This window comes from Eschrichtius robustus, chromosome 11 (genome assembly GCF_028021215.1).
Source record: "Eschrichtius robustus isolate mEscRob2 chromosome 11, mEscRob2.pri, whole genome shotgun sequence".
Classification (NCBI taxonomy): domain Eukaryota; kingdom Metazoa; phylum Chordata; class Mammalia; order Artiodactyla; family Eschrichtiidae; genus Eschrichtius; species Eschrichtius robustus.
In genome coordinates this window covers 60,021,785-60,045,987 of record NC_090834.1, presented here as the reverse complement: position 1 = coordinate 60,045,987, position 24,203 = coordinate 60,021,785, and the positions used below count along the sequence as shown (strand labels likewise).

At 53.7% G+C, this 24,203-nt stretch overlaps 1 protein-coding gene across 5 annotated transcripts in view; it reads right to left on the bottom strand.

Moving 5' to 3' along the window:
- Positions 1 to 24,203, bottom strand: part of GDPD5 (glycerophosphodiester phosphodiesterase domain containing 5) — a 114,826-nt gene that overhangs the window by 78,747 nt on the left and 11,876 nt on the right. For 2 of the 5 annotated variants that reach the window (XM_068555260.1, XM_068555262.1), the window contains one exon: positions 18,496 to 18,574. The exons of 1 other annotated variant lie outside the window; for it this stretch is intronic. The gene's annotated coding sequence lies outside the window, so the exon portion shown is untranslated. Of the gene's footprint in view, positions 1 to 10,630; positions 11,365 to 18,495; positions 18,578 to 24,203 lie in introns of those variants that run through there. 2 more of the 5 variants (XM_068555263.1, XM_068555259.1) reach the window with 2 other exon arrangements.

Here is a 24,203-nt window from a genome sequence, read left to right as displayed (position 1 = left end):
GGTGGAGGGGAGGCCTGGCTCCTCCAGCCACGCTCAGCGCTTTGTGAGTCACCGTCCCGGCCCTGGAGGGCTTAGTCCTGTTCCACTCCTGGGGAAACGGAGGGTCAGAGCAGCCAAGCCACTTGCCCACAGTCAAAGAATAAGAAATAATTCAATAAGAAACCGAGCCAGGATTCAAACCCACATCTGCCTGATTCCAGAGTCCAAGTGTTTCGCCAGCACATCACTCTACCTTTGAGTGCAGCTGCTGCTCGGCTTGCTGCGCCCCCTAGGGCCACACCTCCATGCTTTATACTCACCCTTTCCCCATCCTAGGATGCCTTTCCCATCCAATCTGAGCCAGTAGAGTTCCCAGCCTACCTTCAAGACTCATTTCAAATGCCCCCTTCTCCATGTAGTCCCCCCTGATTTCTCTCATTCTCATCTGACCTCCTCTGTTTTCGTTTGTCTCCTGCTCGGAGCTGCCTGGCCTGCCCTGTGAGGAAGAGACCTGGCCTGTGCCCCAGCCACTCCCTGCCCGCCCCCCTGGCCTCAGGGCTCCTCCAGGGCAGCGACACCCGAGTCCTCTTCCCCCCAGCTCCCGGCACAGACTGGGCAGCAGAACTTGGGGACATCTTGTCCAACTGCTTTCTTTCACAGATGGGGACACTGAAGCTTGACAGAATGCGAGGCCACTTCTCACAGGACATGGTTTGCGGGAGAGGACTGGGGGGAGGGGGTGGATGGCTGACAGCTGAGTGTCCATAATGGGGCCAGGCGGTGGGGGACTGTCACAGCCTCATCACTGGGGCAGAGTCTAGACTGAAGGCGGTGACGGTCCCCATCCTCTCATCAAAGGTCTGGCCACACCGTGGGTTCTGGGCTCCCACTGTATTATTTGCGATCATGGTAAAGGCTGTCATTTACCAGGCACTTCCTGCTCGCCAGGCACCGTCCTAAGCACTTTCCGTTCATTCATTCATCAGTCTTCACAACACCCCTATGAGGTACTCTCTGTTATTCCCATTCCAAAGATGAGGAAACCCAGGCACAGAGAGATTAAGGGCCACATTGTTTAGTTCCCCAGCCATATTAGGCAGAATCAGGATTTCAGGAAAAAAGTCTGGTTTCAGAGCCTGTGTTCTAACTGCTACTCCATGCTTCCAGGCAAAGAGGGACAGAGACACAGGCTGGAAAAAACTCACAGCCAGGTCCTCTGAGGACCAGCGACGGCAGAGCTGGGCCAAGTGGTGGGCGTGGTGGCCAGGGGCCTGGGCACCAATCTCAAAGGGGTGCTAAGGCACCTCTGGTGAGGCAGAAACGGAAAGATGGGTGCCCCCAGAACTCCTCTCCCTGAGAGGATGTGGCAGTTGGGATGCTTTGGTTCATCTCTGGGGTGAGGGCTGAGACCTCTTTTACAAGGGATAAGCTCAAGTACCAACAGATGAGCCTTAAACTGCATCCCAAGGAGGGTGAGTCCAGTGGACCGCATGGCTTTTGACTGACAGGAAAGCCTTCCGTTTGCCTCTCTGGGCCCAGTCCTCTCTACGTGGGGCCCCAGAGGCTGATCTCAACGGACTGCCTTGGGTTAATGTGTCGTTGGCTTCCAGAAGGTTCACCCAGAGGGAAGCCCCAGCGGGAGACTGGAGGAAGGAAGAAAGAGAGTGGAGGTTTTATTCCCCTGCCAGGTCTCCTGGGTTAACAGGGTCCCTTGGCCGCAGCCTCTGTCCACACAGCTGACACCTTCCTCCAGGGCAACTGCAGCCCTGGGCGGTAACTGCCCCCAGGTGCTGCACTCCCTTTGTTGGTTTGCTCCACCCCGCTGTCGGAGCAGCTCACGCTGGGCCGATATACCCTCTCTGGTGGGGCCAGAGCAGAGGAGACCAGGTACTATCGCCAGTGGCCCCTTTCTACAGTCTCCTTCTCACCCTCAGAGCCTCCTCTAAATGTGCATGGAACAAATGATTACAGAATCGCGGTTTGCAGGGGTGCCCGTTACTAAGCGTGCAGGCCTCCACTGTCTCAGCCTGGCCTGGCCTGGCCCAGCAGGCCATGAAGGGAGGGGCAGGAGGCAGAGTTCAGTGAGGACAGCCACGGCCAGTGTGCGCACTCACTGTATGGTAGGCACTGTGCACTACACACCAAGCACTTCATTCACTTCTTAAAACCCCCCCAAGGGGGACTTTCCTGGTGGTGCAGTGGTTAAAAATCCGCCTGCCAATGCAGGGGACACGGGTTCGAGCCCTGGTCCGGGAGGATCCCACATGCCGCGGAGCAACTAAGCCCGTGCGCCACAACTACTGAGCCTGCGCTCTAGATCCCGTGAGCCACAACTACTGAGCCCGTGCGCCACAACTACTAAAGCCCGCGTGCCTAGAGCCCGCGCTCCGCAACAAGGGAAGCCACCGCAATGAGAAGCCCATGCAGCGCAACGAAGAGTAGCCCCTGCTCACCGCAACTAGAGAAAGCCCCTGTGCAGCAACGAAGACCCAACGCAGCCAAAGAAAAAAATTAAATAAAATAAATTAAAAAAAAAAAAAAAAACCCAAGGAGGCCAAGGAGGTATGCCCTATTTGTGCATTTTACAGAAAAGGAAACGGGCGCTCCAAAAGCTGAAATGACTCTCCCAGGGTCATATTTCCAGTAAGTGACAAAGCCAGGACTCAAATTCAACTTTCTCTGCCTCCAAAACCCATCCTGGTAGCTACCTTGAAATAATTTTATTGGATTGGCTTTCAACAGAGGCAGCTGACTTAAATGGGGTCAATTATTGGTGAGGGCCACACAGAGGTCTCCAGTGTCTCCCCAGTACCCTCCCCCAAGATGAAAAAAAACCTCTGGCGTTCTTCAGTTCTCCCAGGTGGGATGGGGGCCCCAAGTGGGTGGCGCAATTGGGTGTCTGGGCTGGAAAAACAAGCAGATCCAGACAAGGCTTCATTGTTAAGGAGAGCCTGACTCTTTGGCCATTTAAACAAAACCAAGCAAGACAAAATGCTTGCTGCCTTATCTCTTAGAGAGAAGGGGGATGGGAAGGGCCCCAAGACTGGGTGTTGATCCTTCCCCCACCAGCCTCAGGTGGTTGGGGCACTAGAGAGAGCACTGCAGGGGGGTCCAGGGTCTGAGTCCAGCAGGCTCTGCCACTGTCTGTGACCTTCTACTGCACACTGCCGACGTGTCCGGCACTGCACCGGTGCTTTCTGCGCACGGCCCCATTTGGTCTCTATGAGAGATTATTGTTATTTCAGAGAGAGATTACTGTTATTCCTGTTTTCAGACAAGGACACCGAGGCTCAGAGAAGACACCCAAGCAGGGAGCAGAGGGGTGTTGGAACCCAGGTTTATCGGATTGCAAAGTCTTTCCACTTCACTGTTTCTCCAGGGAGAGCAATACCGCAGAGGAGGGAGCAGCCTGGAAGCAATGAGCTCCCTGTCCTGGGGATGTGCAGGTATAGTCTGGGGATGCTGTAGGAGGCATGCTGCAGGAGGTGGCCAGGTGGTTCTCAGTCTTGGCTGTGCTTTGACATCACCTGCAAAGCTTTAAAAACTATTGATGCCTGGGTCTTGCCCGAACTTTTAAAAGTTCCCTAGATGATTCTAATGTGTGCAGCAAATTTGAGAGCCGTGGGCCCAGATGCCCACTACAACCTCTCCCACCCTACACCTCTTGAAGGAAAGAAGGGCTTTGTTACTCTGACCCATTTACGAGAGGGGCAAAAAACAGGCAAAACGTAAGGGCCGAGGTCGTGTTCTCGGGGCCCCACCACCAGCCACGAGTGTAGGCAACATGAGGGGACCCTGACTTCAGAGGTGAACTCCTTTAAGATACTTGGGGGGTCCTGGCTCCCTTGTCAGTGGAAGAAAACTTTCCCTTTGAGCCTCCTGGGTGGGAGGGTGAGGCGAATTCTTCACGGCCTTTTTATTTTTTCTTTAGTAGAGTTCACTCATTCAAAAGCTAAACAGCTGTAGGATTAATGCTGGAAGACCACCTCCGCCGGGCGTGTTTGGGAGCAAGAAGATAAAAGAACTCTGAGTGAGGCCTGTTTATTCTTTTCTGTAGGAGATTTGGTTCTAGGCCTGGGAAGAGCTGGGACTCTCAGACCTCGGCCCACACTTCCTCCCACCTGCCTTCCTTGTGCCCTCCAGCAGAATATCACAGATGGCAAGACAGCGTGGGGTGGTGGGAAGAGGGAGGCCTGTGGAGTCCAGCAGACCTGGGGTCTGCCCAGACGCTCCTCTTAGCTGGCCACCCTGGACAGGAGCCACTCCTCTCTGACCTCATGCCTCGTGCTGACCTCACAGCGGTGCCCGGGTGCGTGTGCGCAGATGCGTGTTAAATGATACTTTCCAACTTAGCTCCAGGAGCACCACCTCCAGGAAGCCTTTCCTGACTCCCTCCCCGCCCAGCACTGGACAAACCCAGCCCCTGGCCTTCTCTGCCACATTCTGTCACATTCAGTGTCGTCACTACTTCTGCGTTCTCCCCTCCTGATGAGGTCGCTCATTCATTCATTACACAGAGCAGCTGCCCTGTGCCTGGGATTCATTCCATATGCCCTTCCCGAGCACCTGTTCTTTCAGACTCTGCTAGGAGATACAGGCAACAACAGCTAATATGCATTGAGTGCTTATTATGCGCTGGGTATTTTTCTGAGTGTTTTACATGTATAATGAATTTAATCCTCACCACAACTATAACTGTCCCCATTTTACAGATGGGGAAACTGAGGCCCAGAGAGGTTAAATCACTTGCCCAAGTCACATGGCTAGTAAGTGTGCACTCGGGCTGTGATCTGAGCATTGCCCTCTACCACCATCTACAGACGTCGATGGGACCGGCCCCCGCCTTGGGAGCTCTCTTCACAATTTGGAAGTTTTGTATCTGTGTTTACTTGTTGAATGTCTATTTCCCCTGCAGACCAAAATCTCCCATCATGTTACGTTTTGTAATACGTAATCATGTGTGTATGCAGGGGGAGAGGGAGACCAAATGAACACTGCTTCCCTTGAAGTAATCTTCAAGCAAATCACAGCATCTGCTACCTGGACCCCAGACGGCTCCTCCCAACTGGGTCATTCCTGCCGCTAAGGCCTGAGAAGAACCAGGTCCCTGGACATCCCGGTCCTGCTCCCTGCCTTGAACTTAGCTTGGGGCCTGCTCACTGGGAAGGTGGTGGGAATGGCAGCTCTCCCAATCCCGTCTGACAGAATCCTCCCCAGGCGGCGAAGTGTCCTCCTCTGGGAAGCCCTCCTTGCTGCCTGGCACATCCTCCCTCCCGGCCTCACTGGATGGGCTCCTCCATCAGCTTCTTACTGAGTCACTTGATCACGAAGCTACTGAAGGGACCGGCAAGGGGACTCACGCTGACAGAGTACCTGCCTATGTGTCAGGCCTGGCACCTGCCGCCCGTTGTCTCATTTAACCCTCACAACGCTGTGGTTGCCAGTGCCACTTTATAGAGAAGGAGACAGAGGTACAAAGGTTGAGCGACTTGCCCAAGGGGCAGCTCGCATTGCCTCTCCTGGGTAGGGGTGGGGGCAGCCACTTTGTGCCAGGCACCCTGCTAGGCACTCTGTGGGGCGGAGGGGAGAATTGGGGTGGCAGAGAATCTATTTCTGACTGGCTGGCAAAGGAAGCACATCTACACAAGTCCAACCCACAGACCACAGTAGGCGAGTGAGGGCTGTGGATCTGTAGGGGAGGAGTCCTGGAAGCTTCTGGAAGGAGGCATCTTCAGGCCTGGCTAGATTCCTCACTGCTGCACTCCCATGACCGCCACAGGAAGAAGGGCAAGCCTTGGCCTACAAAGCTCTGGTGCCCTGCGGGTACTGCCCTGGAGGCTGCAAAGGGAGGAGAAGCAGCTGCCCAGCCAGCTGCCCTGCCAATGACCCCACTGTGGCCAGGTCCAGCCTGCCTCCAGCCCTGCCAACCTGGCCTGGCCCAGCCGGCTCCCAATCACAGGGTCTTCTCTGCCCAGCTAATGACCATGCTGCCAGCAGCCCTGGCCGCCACCCTCCTTCGGGGGAGGCAGCAGCTAACTACAGAGCCTGCTGGCCCAGACAGTGGCCGGGCCAAAAATCACAGCTGCCCGTCACACCACATCCTCTGGCCCTGAGGCTGTGGTCTCCTCCCCTACCTTCCAGGGTCACGAAGGACACTGCAGAAGGCTGGAGCTCTGGAAGCTCAGACACCATCCCCCTCACCACAGACCTGGGGAAACAGGACCACCGCATGGGTCTGATTCACCCCAAGTCACAGCCAGCCAGTGCAGAGCCCAAGGCCCCCTTCTCAACCCAGCACTGCCCTTCCCTAGCCCTGAGAAGAAGGCTCATTTCCAGGCTTTTTACCTGCGCAGCATGCTCTCGAGGTACCTGGGTAGAGTTGAAGAGGTGGGACATCTAAGAGCTATTGAGCTGTCTGTTCAGTCACAGAGGAGAGCACACTCTTGACTCCTCACTCCCCACTGTCTAGCTGTGTGACCTTGGGCAAGACAATGTACCTTTCTGAGCCCCGTCTTCCAGGGCATAACAGTAGCTACCACCCAGAGTTGTGAATGAGAGGATCTGTAAAACACTTAACACAGTGTCTGGCTCAGATAAGTTCTCAAGAGCATTAGCGATTGCTCATATCACCGTCACAATATTATTAAATGAGCATGTAGGGGCTTCCCTGGTGGCGTAGTGATTAAGAATCCGCCTGCCGATGCCGGGGAAACAGGTTCAAGCCCTCGTCCGGGAAGATCCCACATGCCACGGAGCAACTAAGCCCGTGCGCCTCAACTACTGGGCCTGCGCTCTAGAGCCTGTGAGCCACAACTACTGAGCCTGCGTGCCACAACTACTGAAGCCTGTGCACCTAGAGCCTGTGCTCCGCAACAAGAGAAGCCACCGCAGTGAGAAGCCCCGCAACAAAGAGTAGCCCCTGCTCGCTGCAACTAGAGAAAGCCCGCGTGCGGCAACGAAGACCCAACGCAGCCAAAATGAATAAATAAATTTATAAAAAATAAAAAAATAAAAAAATAAATGAGCATGTAGATGCATTTTACAAACTGTAAAATGTGATGCAATGGTAGGTATTGTTTATTACTAGTACTGTGAAGTGTTAAAGATTCAGAGGGGGTGTGACCAGAGGGTTGGGTAATCCAGGAATGTTTCTGGGGGGATTTATGACCTGAATTGGGCCTTGACTGATGTGGAAGTGTGGAAGTGAGCAGAGCCGAGGATGGTATGGATGACCGGAGGAACCCCATAAACAAAGGGGCCACACATGATGTGTTTAGGAGACAGTGGTGAGCAATGACCAGGGGTCCATGCAGTGGCTGCAGTGGGCAAGGCCTTAAATGCACAACAAAGAGGCCTGGTCTCCATCTTACTGGTAAGAAGGAGTCACAGAGGGTTCTCAATTGGGGCCCCATGATGCTTTCTGCAATATGAATTCTGTCTGGCATTCAAGGCCCTCCACCGTCTGGTCACTCACCCACCCCTCTTCTCCACACCCCTCTCTGACCCCACAGATCCACCGTCATCACCCCAGAGTTCTCCCCACCTCCCTGCTTATTACACCATCCCATCTTCCCCACCATTAGCCCACCTCACGGTTCTCGTTCACAGTGAAGCACCCTTTCATTAAGTACCTTTCGTGCCATCTGCTTTACATATATGACCTCACAGTCACCCGTAACTACCCTCATTTTACAGAGGAGGGAGCAGAGGCTTGGCTGGGTCAGGTATCTTGCTCACAGTCTCACAGTGAGTGAGTGGCACAGCCAGAATTCAACCTTGAACTGATGTCGGGACCCCTACTCTCTAAGGCAAGTTGCCTCTAGCCTTAGCCCAGACCCCCTTCTCCTTGATAAAGCCTTCTGGGTTACTCCAGTCCCCAAGAGCCTCTCCCTGCCACCCCTCCTGACCCATTTGGAATCGGAGGCCCACAGCTTGAGCCTGGTTCATCTATAGCTTGGTTTCCACTGTTTCCTGCGGGTCCACCTTGCACCCCAGTAAGAGAGCTGGGCTTGATATTAGGTCACTTTCTTCCTGTCGCCCCTTTCCCCCGTATCTGAGACTTTGTCTAGCACTGACGGGAACCACCTGCCTCCTCTGGTGGGGTTCAGAAGCTCAGCTGAGCACACAGCAATCAATTTCCCTGAGCCCACCTCGCAGCGAGGGGAGCCATAAATTATTCACCGCACCCTTGTGCCTAGGGAGGCCAGAGGGAATGAACACCCTCTCCCCACAATCCCAAAGAAAGCCAGCAGCCCTGGGATGAGGGGTCAGAACCCAGAGCCCCTTGCCAGGGTCCCCACGCAGATTCCAGAGGGCTGTGGGCCCAGGGAGGTAGCATAGGGGAGCCTGACCCATACAGCTGAGCAAACTCAGGTCTGTGAATCTGCAACAGTAGCCTCCATTCCAATCCAAGGCAAGTCTGAGAATTTCTCTAGATTTCCTGGTCAAAATCCAAGCTTCCTTTTCTTATAGGGAAGGAAATAAATTATCTGGCCACGTGCTGTATATTTATATCTCATTTAAAGCTCACAGCAACCTTGTAAAGGAGGAATTCTAATTTATAGAGAAGCAGCTGGGGCTCAAAGGAGTGAAGTGACTTGCCCAACACCACACGGCTGGTGGGAGGAATCAGAGCAGATTCACGCCGCCTGGTCTGTCTGACTCACTGCCGTCTGCCCGTGCCGCTTAGCCCTCCCCATTGGGAGCTAGTCACCACAACGCCTTTTCCATCTGGGTAGCTTCCAGGGCACCTGGTACGCAGTCAGCACTCAGTTCCTGAAGCAAACTCCAAGGCCCTGTGCAGGAGGTTTCACCTCTCTGCCCCTCAGCTTCCTGCACAAGGTAGCCATTAGGAACAAGCCCAGTCTTGGCAAACACCAAAAATTCTCTAGCACTTGACAGTGTGCCGGATGTGATGGCTCCATTATCTGAGCAGGTAACAAACAGCCTGCCTTGACCCCATTTTACAGGTGAGGCTTGGAGCCCTGGATGCATCCAAGAGGTCCCAGGTGGCTCCCCAGCCCCGTTCTGCCTCACTCCAAGTCCCAGGTCCTTTCCACCCCACCGTGAAATGAGATCACAGGTGTGAAATTATCTCATCAAAGAGCAGCTTTGTTTAGATGCAGGGATTATTATGAGAATCTGAATCCCCACGATGGTGGAGGTGAGGCTGGAGAATCCCAAGCCCCTCAGTCACTTTCTCTTCCAGTTCCCCCAAACACTCCACCCCCAGGACTGAGCTTCCAGCCTCCAGCCGACCTCTCCACCCTCCCCCACCTCCCAGGGGCTTTCCAAGGTGGTTTCCCCTTGACTCCAGGAAGCTGGGCACAGCAGGGGTTAACCAGTCCCGGCCAAGGCCACCGGGGTTCCTACCTAGGCCACATCCCCTCCCCCTCCCCACCCAGAACAAGAGCCCACAGAGTCCATGCCAAGCACTCTTTCACAACACGCCTCTCCCTGCACAGCCCCAGGGGGGCAGCAGAAGGAGACCCTGCCTGGGAATCCAGACCCTCAGACTGTGCCCCCAGCCCTGAGACCTTGTGCAACCTGCGCCCCTCCTGGACCAGAGGTGTCTTGCAGGTTCCCTTGCCCAGGAGAGGCTGAGGTCAGACCTGAGGTTGGGGCCAAAGGCTATGGAGCTGCTGATCTGCCTCAGGTCCCAGCACCTTGCACACAGATTCTCACAACAGCCTGATACGGGGTCACCCAGACCTCACATCAGGGGTGGGAAAACCCCAGCCAGTCACCCAGAAGATGCTAACTTGGGAAGGGGAGTGGACACCTTGAAGGATGTTTGGGAAGGTTTTCTCAAGTGTACTTCTGGCTCAACTACTCACTTGCTTTAGGACCTCAGCAATTGGCACCCCCTGTCCCCAGGCCTCAGAGTCCCCCTTACTAATGTGAAGGATGTGAGCTGGGTGAGTGCTGAGGGGCCGCATCTCCTGCAGTTCTGATGGGCTGTGACTTAGAGACCTCTACAGTGTGTTCTCCCATCAGATAAGCAGCGTGTCAGGACCTCCGGAGCGTCTTAGAGACACTGGAGTCTGGCACACAGGGTACAGGGGCAGCTGCTCTGTCAGGGAGGGAAGATGTGGAACTGGGAAGCTTCCCACTTCTTCCCTCAACTCTGGGTCACCTTTCCTGGGAGGTGACATGGCAATGGAGTGGGAGGGAAAGAGGCTAGGAGAAGCCACGTCCCAGCCTCAGGATCAGCTCTCCGATGCCCCAGTGGCCCCCACCTCGACCCCCCCGCCCCACCTCCTGCCATGCGGCTCTGCACTTCCTTTCTTTTTCTCTCCATTCTCTGCTCCTTTCCCTCCAGCATAACACTCCTCCCCAGTCTCAGCACCAGAGTAAAAGGAGCAGGGTCAATCAACCCCGTTGAACCTCAGTTTCCCCATCTGTAAGCGCTCTTAACAGCACACAACACCTTCTATCACACGGAGTAGTGAGCCATTTGCGCAAGGGTGGGGCGCGGAACGGCACACAATGGGCGCTCAATAAGTGCCCGTTTTCTCCCTTTTCCTCCTCCCTTTCCCGCGCCCCCTCCTAGCCAGTTCCAGCCTCAGCTAGTACCCAGTGCACACCCGCAGGTGGCCCCAGCGCTGCCGGGATGGGGTCGGAGGCCGCCCGGCATCCGGGGCTCTCTCACCTGCACTTCTCGGCTCTCTCTTGTGCTCTCTTGGGGGCAAGCGCTCAGCCCCTCTCCTGGGGCGGCAGGAAGGTGGCAGCTTCGACTCGAAGCACCAGCCCGGTCTGGTTCAGTCCGAGTATCCAGCCCGCCTTGGACCCCTCACGGGGCGCTGAACTCGGGCCGGGGTTTCCTTAATGTTCGCACGGTCCCAAGTCCGAAGCACCGGATCGGAGGCAGCTGAAGGTTCGGGTTTCGGGGAACCAGAGTCTGGAGGCGTCCGGGCTGCTTTGCACTCAGTCAGGGGGCTGGGGGCACCCCGCCTTAACCGCGGTCGGAGGGCTGGGGGCTCCAACACACACTATAGAAAGGCTGGGAATGAGCCCTTAACCCTAGAGCCGTATGGTGGGCCAGGAGCGTCCCTCTCCGGTGCACTGGATCAGGGTCGGGGGCTCGGGGCGTCCCGGCCACACGCCCCGGGCCGCGGGGCAGGGAGCGTCCCGGCGGAACCCGGGGCTGGGACAGGCGGGGCAGGGCAGGGCGCCGGCGAGGAGGCGCGGAGCCCGGCGGGGAAGTCTTCTTAGGTTCGGATTCGGCTCGCTCTGCAAAATGGGGCGGTCCCCGGCGCGGCAGCTGACTCCAGAGCTCCGGGCCGCGGCTATACTTCCTCCTCTTCCCCCGGCTCGCTAGCCGCTCGCTCAGTCCCGCGCCGCAGCCGCTGCCACCCCCGCCGCCCACCCCCACAGGAGCTGCAGTCGAGCCGGAGCCGAGCAGAGCCTAGGTAGCGTCACTCAGCGCCGGAGCGCCTGCCAGCGCGGCCCCGCCCGAGTGGGGGCGGGGTCAGCCTGAGGCCCCGCCCCACCCCGGCCACCGGCAAGGGGCGGGGCGAGCTCCAGATCCCCTCCCCCCGGTCCCGCGCCGTCGGGCAGCGGGAGCCAATCGGAGAGTGGGAAAAGAGCGGAGGTCTGCGGAACGTGGACTCTACCTCGGAGAGGGCGGGGCAGAAGTGGAGAAGTGCCGCCCGAGAGAGGACAATGGAGGGGGAGGATAGTTTAAAGAGCTGAGCGAGAGGAGAGGGTAACCTGGGGACCCGGATGGAGGGAGAGGTGGGGAGGGCTGGTTTGTCTGGGACCTGGGGTGGGGGAGTCATGGGGTAGGAACAGGGGTCGGGGTGGGAAAAGGATTAGGAGGTAGGCTAGGTGAGTTATCCGGGGGTAGTGGAGTCCCCAGGGATAGTGGAGCCCTCAGGACTGGTGGGACACACCCTCACAGTACCCTTCTCCTTCCCAGCTAATAGGGCTCAGCGCGAGGAGGCGAGCTTGGATGCAGTGAAATATTCGGGTTTCAGGAAGCAGTGAAAAACAAGTTTCTGAAGATAAAGAGCGGATCTTCCTTCAACATTTCGCCTTTCCCAGCGCCCATCCGCGGGGAGGTGCGTCGTTGTCAGTTTTAAAAATAAGAAGTTAAGAGCAGAGGTGTGTGAGGACCACACACACACACACACACACACACACACACACACACCAAGAGTACTGAGTTCTGCTCCGAGCTCCTGCCCCTCCCCTCCCCCCCCCGCCCCTCCCGAGCCTTGGGGTTGGAGCTGTGTCTGATTTATCTCTGAGTCCCAAGCACCCAGCACAGGGCGGGGCACAGAGCTGGTCTTGGAGGGTTTTGATGTATGAATGAATGAGTGTTGAATGTCCTGCAGGGGCCATGTGAAAGCCACTAATTGGTCTGGGGAGCGAAAGAATGGAGGCCGCAGAGGACAGGTTATCTGTAAGCCTCACCACGAACCTTATGCAGTAGGTACTCCATTTCACTGATGAGGCCACCAAAGCAGAGAGAGGCCAAATGATGTTCCCAAGACCATATAGCTGGCACAGGATTCCATCTACTCATCACTATCACTATCTATAGGTCAGGGGACTTCCCTGGCGGTCCAGTGGTTAAGACTCCATGCTTCCGGGGGCTTCCTTGGTGGCACAGTGGTTAAGAATCCGCCTGCCAATGCAGGGGACACAGGTTCGAGCCCTAGTCCGGGAAGACCTTACATGCCACAGAGCAACTAAGCCCGTGTGCCACAACTGAGCCTGCACTCTAGAGCCCGCGAGCCACAACTACTGAAGCCCACACGCCTAGAGCCCGTGCTCCACAACAAGAGAAGCCACTGCCATGAGAAACCCGTGCACCGCAACGAGGAGTAGCCCCCGCTCGCCGCAGCTAGAGAAAGCCCGCACGCAGCAACGAAGACCCAACACAGCCAAAAACAAATTAATTAATTAATTAAAAAAGACTCCGTGCTTCCAGTGCAGGGGGGTGCAGGTTCCATCCCTGGTCGGGGAACTAAGATCCCACATGCCATGCAGCGTGGCCAAGAAAACAACCACTAACATTCTAGGGCAAAGCTATGTGGCTTTGAACAGGTTACTCAACCCCTCTGAGCCTCTGTTTCCTCGTCTGTAAAAGGGAAATAAAGATGTTGCTACTTGGCAGGAACTGGGCAGGCACCAGGCTTCAGAGGGTGGAGGGAAGGGTCTTCCTGGCAGAGGAAATAGCATGTGCAAAAGCATGGAGTCTGAAAGAACACCTCTGGGGACCCCTGGCCTATTCTGGGGGGGATTAGGAGAGTCTTCCCTCAGGGCGGACTCAGGCCAGAAGTAGGGGTTAGTTAGCTTAGGAGGGAACCTCAGGGAATGGACAGTGCTCTGTCTGGGCAAAGGCCAGCCTGGGCAAAACCCTGGAGGTGGGGGAGAGCACTGCCCTGTTGAAGAATCCCCAACAAGTTCAGGGTAGCTGGAGCTCCCAGAGAAGGGACAGCAGAACAGATGGGAAGAGGCAGGCGGAGCCAAACAGGAGAGAGTTCAGACTTTTTTCTAAAGGCCAAGAACTCTGTTGGGGTCTTGCTCATGACCCTGAACCCAGTAGGGTTTTGCTGAGGCCACAGCCTGGAAGCCCCTGAGTCTTGACTCACTGGTTATCAGAGAGGCGCCCTGGGAAGTTTTTAAGCTAGGCGTTGTTATGGGAAGGATAGCACTTTGTAGGGAAACCAGGTAGCATGAAAACATTTAAAGCCCACAAGAGGCAAATAGTGTGGGGCAAATGGTGTGAAGGGTTGGAGTCCTCCATGAGGCCTGGACCCAGAGCTCTGCCCATCCCCTCTTTATTTTTTATTTTTATTTTTTAAATAAATTTTTTTATTTATTTTTGGCTGCATTGGGTCTTCGTTGCTGCGCGCGGACTTTCTCTAGTTGTGGCGAGCGGGGGCTACTCTTCGTTGCGGTGTGCAGGCTTCTCATTGTGGTGGCTTCTCTTGCTGTGGAGCAGGGCTCTAGGCGCATGGGCTTCAGTAGTTGTGGCACGAGGGCTCAGCAGTTGTGGCGCACGGGCTTAGTTGCTCTGCGGCATGTGGGATCTTCCCGGACCAGGGCTCGAACCCGTGTCCCCTGCATTGGCAGGCGGATTCTTAACCACTGCGCCACCAGGGAATTCCCCCCATCCCCTCTTTAGAGTGCACCAGCCTTAGAGTCTGGTTGGGAGAACAAGGAAGAGGGTGAGCTGGAGGCTGAAGTCCAAGCTGGGTGGGGGGAGGGGAGGGATGCCCTCTCCTGGCCAAGCCCAGGGGTGGGGGTGGGGAGATTGGCCCAGGAAGCTTGCACTGGTGGCTGTGCAAGCTGGAGGGCTTGCAAGCTATTTTGCTAAGAAGCCTTGTGACTTCTTCCTCTGCTCAGAACCTTCTGTGGCTCCCAGTTGCCAGCGTGATCAAGTCCTAGGTTCCTAGCCTGGTATTCCAGCCCCTCCATTGCTGCTCTCTGCCAACCCCACGCGCTTCGTCTCCCAATTGCTTCCCTTTCCCCTCACATCAAACTTCTCTCAACTCCACCCATAAGCAGGATACAGTCTCTCCCCTCCATGTGGTTGCTCTAGCTTGTCTGGGGGACCATGTTCCCCTTTTCTCCTGAGTTAATTCCTATTTCCCTGCTGGCCTGAAGGGAAGAAACTTTGGGGCAAATGCCCGTCTGTCCTCCTCTTTGCTGTATCCTCAGAGCCTAGCACAGTCTGGCACGTAGTAGGTGCTCAGTAAATAATTGTTGAATGAATGTTCCATCTCTCAAATCAAGTGTCTCCTTCTCTGAGAAGCCTTCCCGGACTCCCCCAGAAAGTCTGTCTTTGGTCTGGCATCTCTCGTCTTGAAGGCTCTGTAATCAGGCATTTCGTGTTTTGTTGGACTCACTGGGCCAGGAGCACCTCTGTGGCTATGCATCCCGCACCCATCACCAGCAGAGAGCCTGGTGCCCTTGTGAGACCTCAGCACTGGGAGATGAATGAGGCTCTCACAGAGCCCCCAAAGCGGGTCAGATGAGCAGAATGCCTGCATGAAAAGGAAGCTTTCAGAACAGACCCTCCATGACCCATGAGGCCCTGGAGAGAGGTGCCCAAGGTTACCAGGAGGTGACCAGCACACAGTTCTCAGACGCCCACATTTGCCCTCTGACTACCCTTCCGGGGGAGAAAGTCTCCTGACGCTGGAGAATCAGGCCTTTTTGTGGCCAGAGAGGCTCACAAAGTGTGACAGAGGCATGGTCACGGTAGCTTGTCTGAGGGTGATTGAGGGCTCAGAGGCCGGCTCTGAACCTGGGCCTCGGGGCTGACAGGAAATGCTAGCCTTGTCAGCCTGGTGCTGGGCTCCAAGAACCTTCGCCCTCCTGACATTCTTCTGACCTTACTTTCTTCTGCAGCTTCAGCTCTGTTGCAAGCTCCTTCCCAATCTCAGTACAAATGAACATTCACTTTCATGCCTACATTTACGTTAACAATTTCACATTTTTTTTTCTTAAATAGGGCCACCGAATTGCGTAAGGCTTCACACCCTGTGAGATCTGCTTCCAACAAATCCTTACAATGCACCCACCACGTGTAGGCACTGTGCTTGGTGCAGGCAGATGCGGCCCTCCTGCAGCTCACTGTCTGGTGTGGGGTTGATAGGCTCAGCTGAACTTGTTGGCCCTCACAATACATCCTGCTTTCCTGCCTCTGCCTCTGCCAGCCCGGATTCCTTTCCCCAGCTCTCCTGCCTGCATGCGCCCCACTCGGCCACTGGACTTCTCTCCATCCTCAAGGCCCAGTACACAAATTGACCTCTCTGAGAAGCCTGCCTGACTCCCCCAGTGGGGAGCACGGCATCGTCCCACGGAGCTGGTGACGCGGCTCTTTGTGCCTCTCTTAGGGCTCTGATCTGCTTAGATGTTGGGCTCTTTCTGGGTTGGTGTTCCCACTGGAGTGTGAGCTTCTAGAGAGAAAGGAATGCAGTCTTGTTTCTCTCTGTCCCCATCCCACCACCCCGCCCCGCTCATCCCACATTTATCAAGAATTCTTAGGCTGGATGAAGTCCCAGACCAAATATTGGGCATCCAGGGATGGGACAATCAGGGAGGAGCCGCCCTTGACATCAAGGAGCCCAGTCCCAGGGCTCTCTGCAGTGGCGGTGTACACAGAATGCGCCGCGAACACAGAGGAGGCTGCCTGATTCCGCAGGGGGAGGGTGGGGCAGGGTCGAGCCGGCTTCACTGGGAAGGTGGCACTTGAGGCAGAGGGAACGCTGAGCACAAAGGCATGAAAGTGGGAACTGGCAGGTGATGGGTGAGAAGTTCGGTGTGTTTGGGGGAATGGGAATGACACAGGAAGGAAGAAATGGAGGTCGCACTGGGAGCAGTTAGAGCACAGACTCTGGACCCACATGGCCTGGGCTTGAATCCTGGCTCTGCCATCACTAACTCTGTCATTGCTCTGTGCCTCGGTCTCCCCATCTGTAAAGTGAGAATAATACTAGTACCTACTTTGTAGTCTATTTATAAGGATAAAATGAGTTAATTTCTATAAAAGCTTAGGGCAGTGTTGGTACATGATAAGCCCCACTGTGAGTGTCTGATAAACAGGATGGAGCTGGAGGGAACTGCACAGGCCATGTTAGGTGGGGCTTTGAGTTTGGCCTTTATATCCAGAGGGTACCAGAGCGTTAACAAAGGGGGAGGGGTGAAGGGGAGGAGGCAGCTTGGCTTAGATCCAGCCTTGCTCCTCCCAGCCCATGAACACCCAGAGGGCCTCCTGCTGGCCCCCAGCCCTGCCCACCTCTCCCCTTCCCTGGCCTTCCGGTGCCCCCAGTAGCCCTGTGGCATCAATTGATGTATAGTGGGACTGTAGGGGCTGGGGCCACCCCTACCCCGGAACACCCGGGGAAACTTTATGGCCCGATTAATTGCCAAAGGAGGTCAAGGAGGGGCCCCAAAGAGGACCAAAGCACATGGGCAGGGCCTAGCATCCAGGCCCTGGCTGGGCTGAAAGGATGGTGGGATTGGATCCAAGTGTGTGTTCAGTGGGGAATGTATGGGGGGTGGGGGGAGAAAGTCAACTGCCAGCACTGAAGGTGAAGTTGGATATCGGACACTTGGGGCCTGATGCAGAGGGCTTGGGAGCCAGACGAGCATCCTGGCCCAGGCACCTCCCCTCTATGCCTCGGCTTCTCCGTGAGTAAAATGGAGATGAGAAGCGTGGCCCCTTGACGGTGGCGGGGACGGAAGGAGAGGCAGTGCTCCGTCACCAGGCCTAAGGTAGCATGGTGCGTGTGCCGACACCAAACTCAATTCCGCGGCACCGAGGCAGAAGGGCCAGGAGCATCCGTGGCTGGAGAGGTGGCAGGGGGACGTGTCACATGTCTTTGTCATTGAGTTTGGCTTCTTTGCTGAGGGCAGAGGGGACCCCTGGGAGGGTCTAAGCGGCGGTAACAAGGCCAGGTTTGCTCTTCAGAGCTCAGCCTGATCACCGTCCGGAGAAGAGACTGAGGCACGGAGGCCGGCTGGCACCTGTTTTAAGAGTCCAGGTGACAAGGAGAGATGAGGGTCTGAACTGGGCCCTGGCCGTGGGGCAGGGGTGGGAGGTCAGGAACATTTTGGAGTGGGGGGAGAGGCAGGCCGCTGATGGTGTCTCTGTGGGGTAAGGGGGAGAGAGAGTGAGTTGGGTGCGGAGCTCAGGAGAGGGACCAGGCCCGAGGCCACGGCCTGAGACAGGCTTTGGGATGAGAGGGTCAGCGGCCCCAGGGAGGGAGTGGGAAATCCACAGGGAGAGGGGTGGGCAGGGGATGGGGCCCAGAAAGAGCCAGAGAAGGACTGGTCAGAGAAGGCGGAGAGAGGGGGGAATCAGACACTGAGCGAAGAGTGAGCAGCAAGGAGAGGTGAGCACGGCCAGGACAGAAGCATCCTGGGGTCAGTGGCTGGGACTGAGGGTGGCCCGGGGGAGGTGGAGGCAGGAGGAGGGGTGCACTTGGAGCTGGTGTGGGTGTCCTCCCCAGGGTAGCTGCAAAGGGTGCATGCTTGGGTGGCAGCTGGAGGAGGAGGCGGAGGTAGAGGCTTTTAGAGAGCACTTAAAACCGTGAGCACGGACGAGATAACAGGTAAGGCTAGAGAGGCAGCACCTCCACTTCAGGGGCTGGGGGGGACCCTAGTGGGGGTGGGGCAGGTGAGGAAGATCAGGCCTGGGGTCTCAGCGAAGCAGGAGGCCAGGGGAGGGCCAGGTGGAGCAGCCGAGGCAGAGGCCTGAAGCTGGGAGCCTTGCTGTGGAAAGTGAAAGGGGAGGGAAAAAGTCCGACTGAGATGGAAATCTGTGGCAGCTCCTTTCCCCTGGTGGAGGGGTTGGGGGCGGCTTCGGGGAATGCCTGTGTCAATGATACCGGGCCCCCCTTCCCATTCTCCTGGATCCCTGCTCAGGCTCCAGTCTTGAAAGGGCAGGGAGCTTCAGGGCTTCTTGGACCCCAATGTCTGTGGGCTTCCTCGCTCCCACCAGGCCTTGCCACCAGCAGATGGGAATTTTCGTGATCCCAGTAACGCCAAGCTTACCTTTACCAGCACCTCCTGATGCTCACGAGAGGGGGTGTCTGGGCTGGCTCCACCACCATCAATTGCCAGGGTCTGCTACCTGCTGGACCATGAACTCCTTGTCAGATTTACTTTTGTGTCTCCAGTACAGGGTATGAGGGATACCCAACAGGCAGGCGCCCAGTACCTTTCACTAAAGAAAGGCAAAGGGGATGCCTTCATCTGGGTGCCTCTGCTGCCCCCTGCTGTATGATCCTGATTGGTGCAGAATAATAATCCTAATTGCTAACACTAGAGCACTGGTTCTCAAACTTTTTGGTCTCAGGACTGTTTTTCACCCCCTAAAAATTATTGAGGACCCCAAAGAACTCCTATTTATATGGCTTGTATCGGTATTTACAGTATTATAAATTTAAACTGAGACATTTAAAATATTTAAGTAATTAATTTAAAATAGTTATAACAATCTTAGTAAATGTTAATGTATCTTAATGAAAAACACCTACATTTTCCAAAACAACAAATTACAGGTGGGCTTCCCTGGTGGCGCAGTGGTTAAGAATCCGCCTACCAATGCAGGGAACATGGGTTTGAGCCCTGGTCCGGGAAGATCCCACATGCTGCAGAGCAACTAAGTCCGTGCACTGCAACTACTGATCCTGCGCTCTAGAGCCTGCAAGCCACAACTACTGAGCCTATGTGCCATAACTTCTGAAGCCTGTGAGCCTAGAGCCTGTGCTCTGCAACAAGAGAAGCCACTGCAATGAGAAGCCCGCGCACCACAACGAAGAGTAGCCCCCACTAACTGCAAGTAGAGAAAGCCCGTGCGCAGCAACGAAGTCCCAAGCAGCCAAAATTAATTAATTAATTAATTAAGAAAAAAATAAAGCATTCTTTAAAAAAAAAATTACAGGCTTTTTTTTATATGTTTACAAAAAATGTTAATGGCTGGCCTAATAAATGACAGTTGGATTCTCATACCTGCTTCTGAATTCAGTCAGATGCAATATATTGTTTTGGTTAAAGTTTACAAAGAAAATACAGGCTTATACTGATATGAGTTAGAAAAGGGAGGAGTATTTTATGGGCCTTTTCAAATAATTGTGGCTATTATTTTATACTAACTTAATCTTGAAATATTTCTTGAAGTTTAGTTACTATTAGAATCTGAAACCATGGGACTTCCCTGGTGGCGCAGTGGATAAGACACTGTGCTCCCAATGCAGGGGGCCCGGGTTCGATCCCTGGTCAGGAAACTAGATCCCACAGGCATGCCGCAACTAAGAGTTTGCATTGCCACAACTAAGGAGCCCTGGAGCCACAATTAAGGAGCCTGCCTGCCACAACTAAGGAGCCCACGTGCTGCAACTAAGGAGTCCACCTGCCACAAATAAGACCCAGTGCAACCAAATAAAATAAAAAAATCTGAAACCATATCAATGAGATTTTCTTACTTAGTTACATTAAAATCCATTGGTCTCTTTTGCACTTTGTATCTTTTACCATGGATGATTTTGTAAAAGCATGCACTGGCCATTTGGGAGAAAAAGTGGTTCACCGAGTCATGCAGATCTTTCAAATATTGATAAATTTCAGTATATAATATTAAAAATCAAATTTGTTAATATAACCACCAATCTCATCAGAAAAGTCTTTTAAGTTTTTGGAAGCTGTAAAGCTCACAGTGGTGAACACAAGTTTTCCAAAATTCTAATTTTCATTTGAAAGCTTGAGTTTTTTTTAAATTAATTACTTAGTTAATTAATTTTTTGGCTACATTGGGTCTTCACTGCTGCACGCGGGCTTTCTCTATTTGCATCGAGCGGGGCCTATTCTTCGTTGCGGTGCGCGGGCTTCTTATTGTGGTGGCTTCTCTTGCTGTGGAGCACGGGCTCTAGGCATGCAGGCTTCAGTAGTAGTGGCATGCAGGCTCAGTAGTTGTGACTCACGAGCTCTAGAGCACAGGCTCAGTAGTTGTGGTGCACGGGATTAGTTGCTCCGCAGCATGTGTGATCTTCCCGGACCAGGGCTCAAATGCGTGTCCCCTGCATTGGCAGGCAGATTTTTAACCACTGCACCACCAGGGAAGTCCCAGAAAGCTTGAGTTTTATCATTAGCAACAAATACTGTCAGTTTACCTTGAAATGGCAGACTGATTTTATTCATTTTTGAGAAAAATGTCTGCCAGATACTCAAGTCTGCATAACCATAATATCTGTCAATATTTCTTTCAAGTAAAAGTGGTGTTCCATAAAAAAAGTGGCTAGTTTAGCTCACAATTCAAATAATTGCACAAATGCTTTTCCTGGAGACAACCACTGTGCTTGAGTCTGCAGCAGAAGTGCTTTATGGTACTTACCATTTTGTCACACAGAATATTAAAAAGATGTGCATTTAAATATCAATATAGAGTGAATTAAATGTTTCATTGCTTCATCAATGACTTTCCTTTTTTCTTTTTTCTTTTTTTTTTTTGGCCGCACTGCACGGCATGCAGGATCTTAGTTCCCCGGCCAGGGATCGAACCCAGGCCCTTGGCTGTGAAAGCACAGAGTCTTAACCACTGGACGGCCAGGGAATTCCCATCAATGACTTTCTCGAGTGATACTGGCAGTGATTTACTGTGAGGGCATGGTGGCAGAGGATACGATGACTTCTAGTACAGTTTGGAGCCGCTGCTCAGATTTGTCCTGAGGTGCCAGCAGTTTTACCACCATTGTATTTGCATCATCTGTGAAATGTCACCCCAGTGAAAAAGACAAAGGACACCTTAGTGTCATTATGAAGAGAGTTTGGACCTCGAAGACCGTCACCTCCTCCAAAAGGTTCTGCTCTGGAGTGTGTATTGTGTACTAGGTATTGGTCCAAGCATTTACTCTTTAAAAAACTATTGTTTTTTTCTCTTCCTGACTTACTTCACTCTGTATGAAAGAAAAAAAAAAATGGTACTGATGAACCTAGTTGCAGGGCAGGAATAAAGAGGGAGACATAGAAAATGGACTTGAGGACATGGGGTGGGAGGGCGAAGTGAGAATAGCATCGACATATATACACTACCGAATGTAATGTAGTTGGCTGGAGGGAAGCAGCTGCATAGCACAGGGAGATCAGCTCGGTGCTTTGTAACCACCTAGAGGGGTGGGATAGGGAGGGTGGGAGGGAGACGCAAGAGGGAGGAGGTATGGGGATATATGTATATGTATAGCTGATTCACTTTGTTATACAGCAGAAACTAACACACCCTTGTAAAGCAATTATACTCCAATAAAGATGTTAAAAAAAAATCACACACACACAAAAATGAAGATTAAAAAAAAAAACAACAAAACTCTTCCATGGCTCCCCATTCCTGGCCCCTGCTAGACCCTCTACATGGAATGCCTTTTTCCTTGGCCAAACTGGAAGACCCAGCTCCAGTGTCTCCTCCTCTAGGGAGCCTCCCTCAGACTGTGAGGTAGGTCTGCCGTCTGTGAATGGAGAGAGGGAAGGAAGAATTAAGTAGGAAAAGCCTCAGCGAATACAGGGCAGCTCTGAGAGAATCCCACAAGCCCGGTGGGGAGCCCAGAGTACAAACTGCCTATTAGAGGAAACGCCCATTGGGCAGAAATGGCCAGGCCCTCGTTCTCCCGCTGCTCCGAGTCATTGGCTGGAGCAGCCCAGGAAGGACGTGACCTCATCCCGACCACTGCCGTAGATCCCAAACGGGCTGCAGCGGGAGGCTGTTGCTAAGAACACCCCGCCCTGCAAGCTCTCTCTTGAAGGGGGGGCTGAGCGATACACCTCCAAGGCTTGACTGATGCCTAAAGTTGGAAGGAGTTTAGAACAAGCTCTAGGCCAGCAGCTGCCACGTTTTACATATGAGGAAACTGAGACGTGGAGAGAGGATGTGATTTGCTCAAAGTCATCCAGCTGGTAAACCAATATGCAGACCCAGGTAGTTCTCCCTCCACATCTGTGCTCTTCAATCTCACTGCTGCCTCAAAGTCAAGTTGGACTTAGCCTGTAGAGGGGCGGAGATTGGCAAGGTGTGGCTTCAGACAGGGCTCAGGTGTCACCACCTCATGGAAGCGCCTCTGGGCTCCCACAGGCCCCAGGGCTTCCCTCCATCCTCTCATTTACCAGCCGCTTCTGTGAATGTCAGCTTAGGTGTCTGCTTCCACCAGGCCACACCTGGCAGCTGGCACAGGGCCGGGTACATCGCGACACAATGGTGGTCATCATTGCCCCTGTTTTACTGCCCTCTCTGGGCAGCCCAACCCTCCTGGGCAGGGAGAGCAATTCCTTCACTTATTCATTGCTCCATCCCTTTCTTCACTCTTTAAATACATTTGTATTGAGTGTTTACTTTGTGCTCAGCATGGTTGTAACATTCTAACACAGCAGCAAAAATCTCTGCCTTCATGAAATTTACTTTCCGGTAGAGGAAGGTAGACAATAAGAAAAAAAAGAGAGAATGGTATATATTAGATAGGACACGCACTTTGGACAAAAGAAAGAACAGCATAGACAGAGGAAAGTAGGGAGTATCGGTGAGGGGGTTACCATTTTAAACAGAGTAGTCAGGGAAGGTGACATTTAAGTAAAAACCTGAAGCAGATGACAGGTGCAAAGGCCCTGAGGTGGGATGTGCCTGGTCTGTTCATGCCAGGAGGCCAACATGGCTGGAGTGGAGGGAGTGACAGGGCGGAAGGACGTAAAGGATGGTGTACAAGGTCACTGAGATCAGGTCATGAAGGGCCTAGAGCCCATGGTGAGGAATTTGACTTTTACTCCAATTGAAATGGAAAGTCACTGCAGACTTCTAAGTCATTTGCCTTATGAGTCAGACCAAGGGGGAGAAGGTAGAAGCAGGGAGAGCAGAATGAGGCATCAGATGAGAGGTGATGGTGTCTCAGACCAGGGCAACAGCAGGCATGGTGAAGTAATCAGATGCTGGAGTGTCCTTGGGAGGTAGAACCACAGGATTTTCTGATGAACTGAACATAGGTTGTGAGAGAAAGAAAGGAGTCAAGTATGGCCCCAAGTTTTTGGCCTGAACACCTAGAAGGATGGTGCTGCCATGATCTGCCATTGAGGAAGGTGACAGCAGGAGCAGATTTGGGAAACGGAACAGAATTTGAGTTTGGACATGCTAATTCTCAGGTGTCTCTTAGACATCCAAGTGGAGATGTCAGGCATACAGTTGGGTTTAGAAGTCTGGAGGCTGGGAGAAGTCCAGAAACTCAGGAGCTGTTGCTTGTTCCTTCTCTTCTCCTGTTGTGAGAGCCCTGGAGCTCAGTCTTTGGGCTTCTCTTCTCCAGCAGAACCATTTGCTTGTCAGGCTCATCCAATTGCAAGGCTTTAAATGCCTTCTCTGTGCCTACAGCTCCCATAGATGTGATGGTTGGGGCTCTAGCCACCATCTTGGTCTTTGAAGACATAGGTCACGCCCTAGGGTTGGAGGAGCCATGAGCTGGAAGGAGCCTGAACACCCGAGGACTTAACAAAGCAGAGCCTCCATACCACCCTTGAACCATCTATTTCCAGACTTTTATGTGAGAGAGAAACAAACTCTCTTGTTGAAGCCAGAATGGTTCTGTTATTTGCAGTTGAGCTTAATCCTGCAATGATACCTCCTGTTGGCTGCGTTATCTCGTGTTCATCCTGACAATGGCCCTGTCGAGTGGACGTTACCCGCCTCATTTTAGAGAAGAGGAAGGGGGGCTCAAGGATTTTCGGCAAGTGGCCAG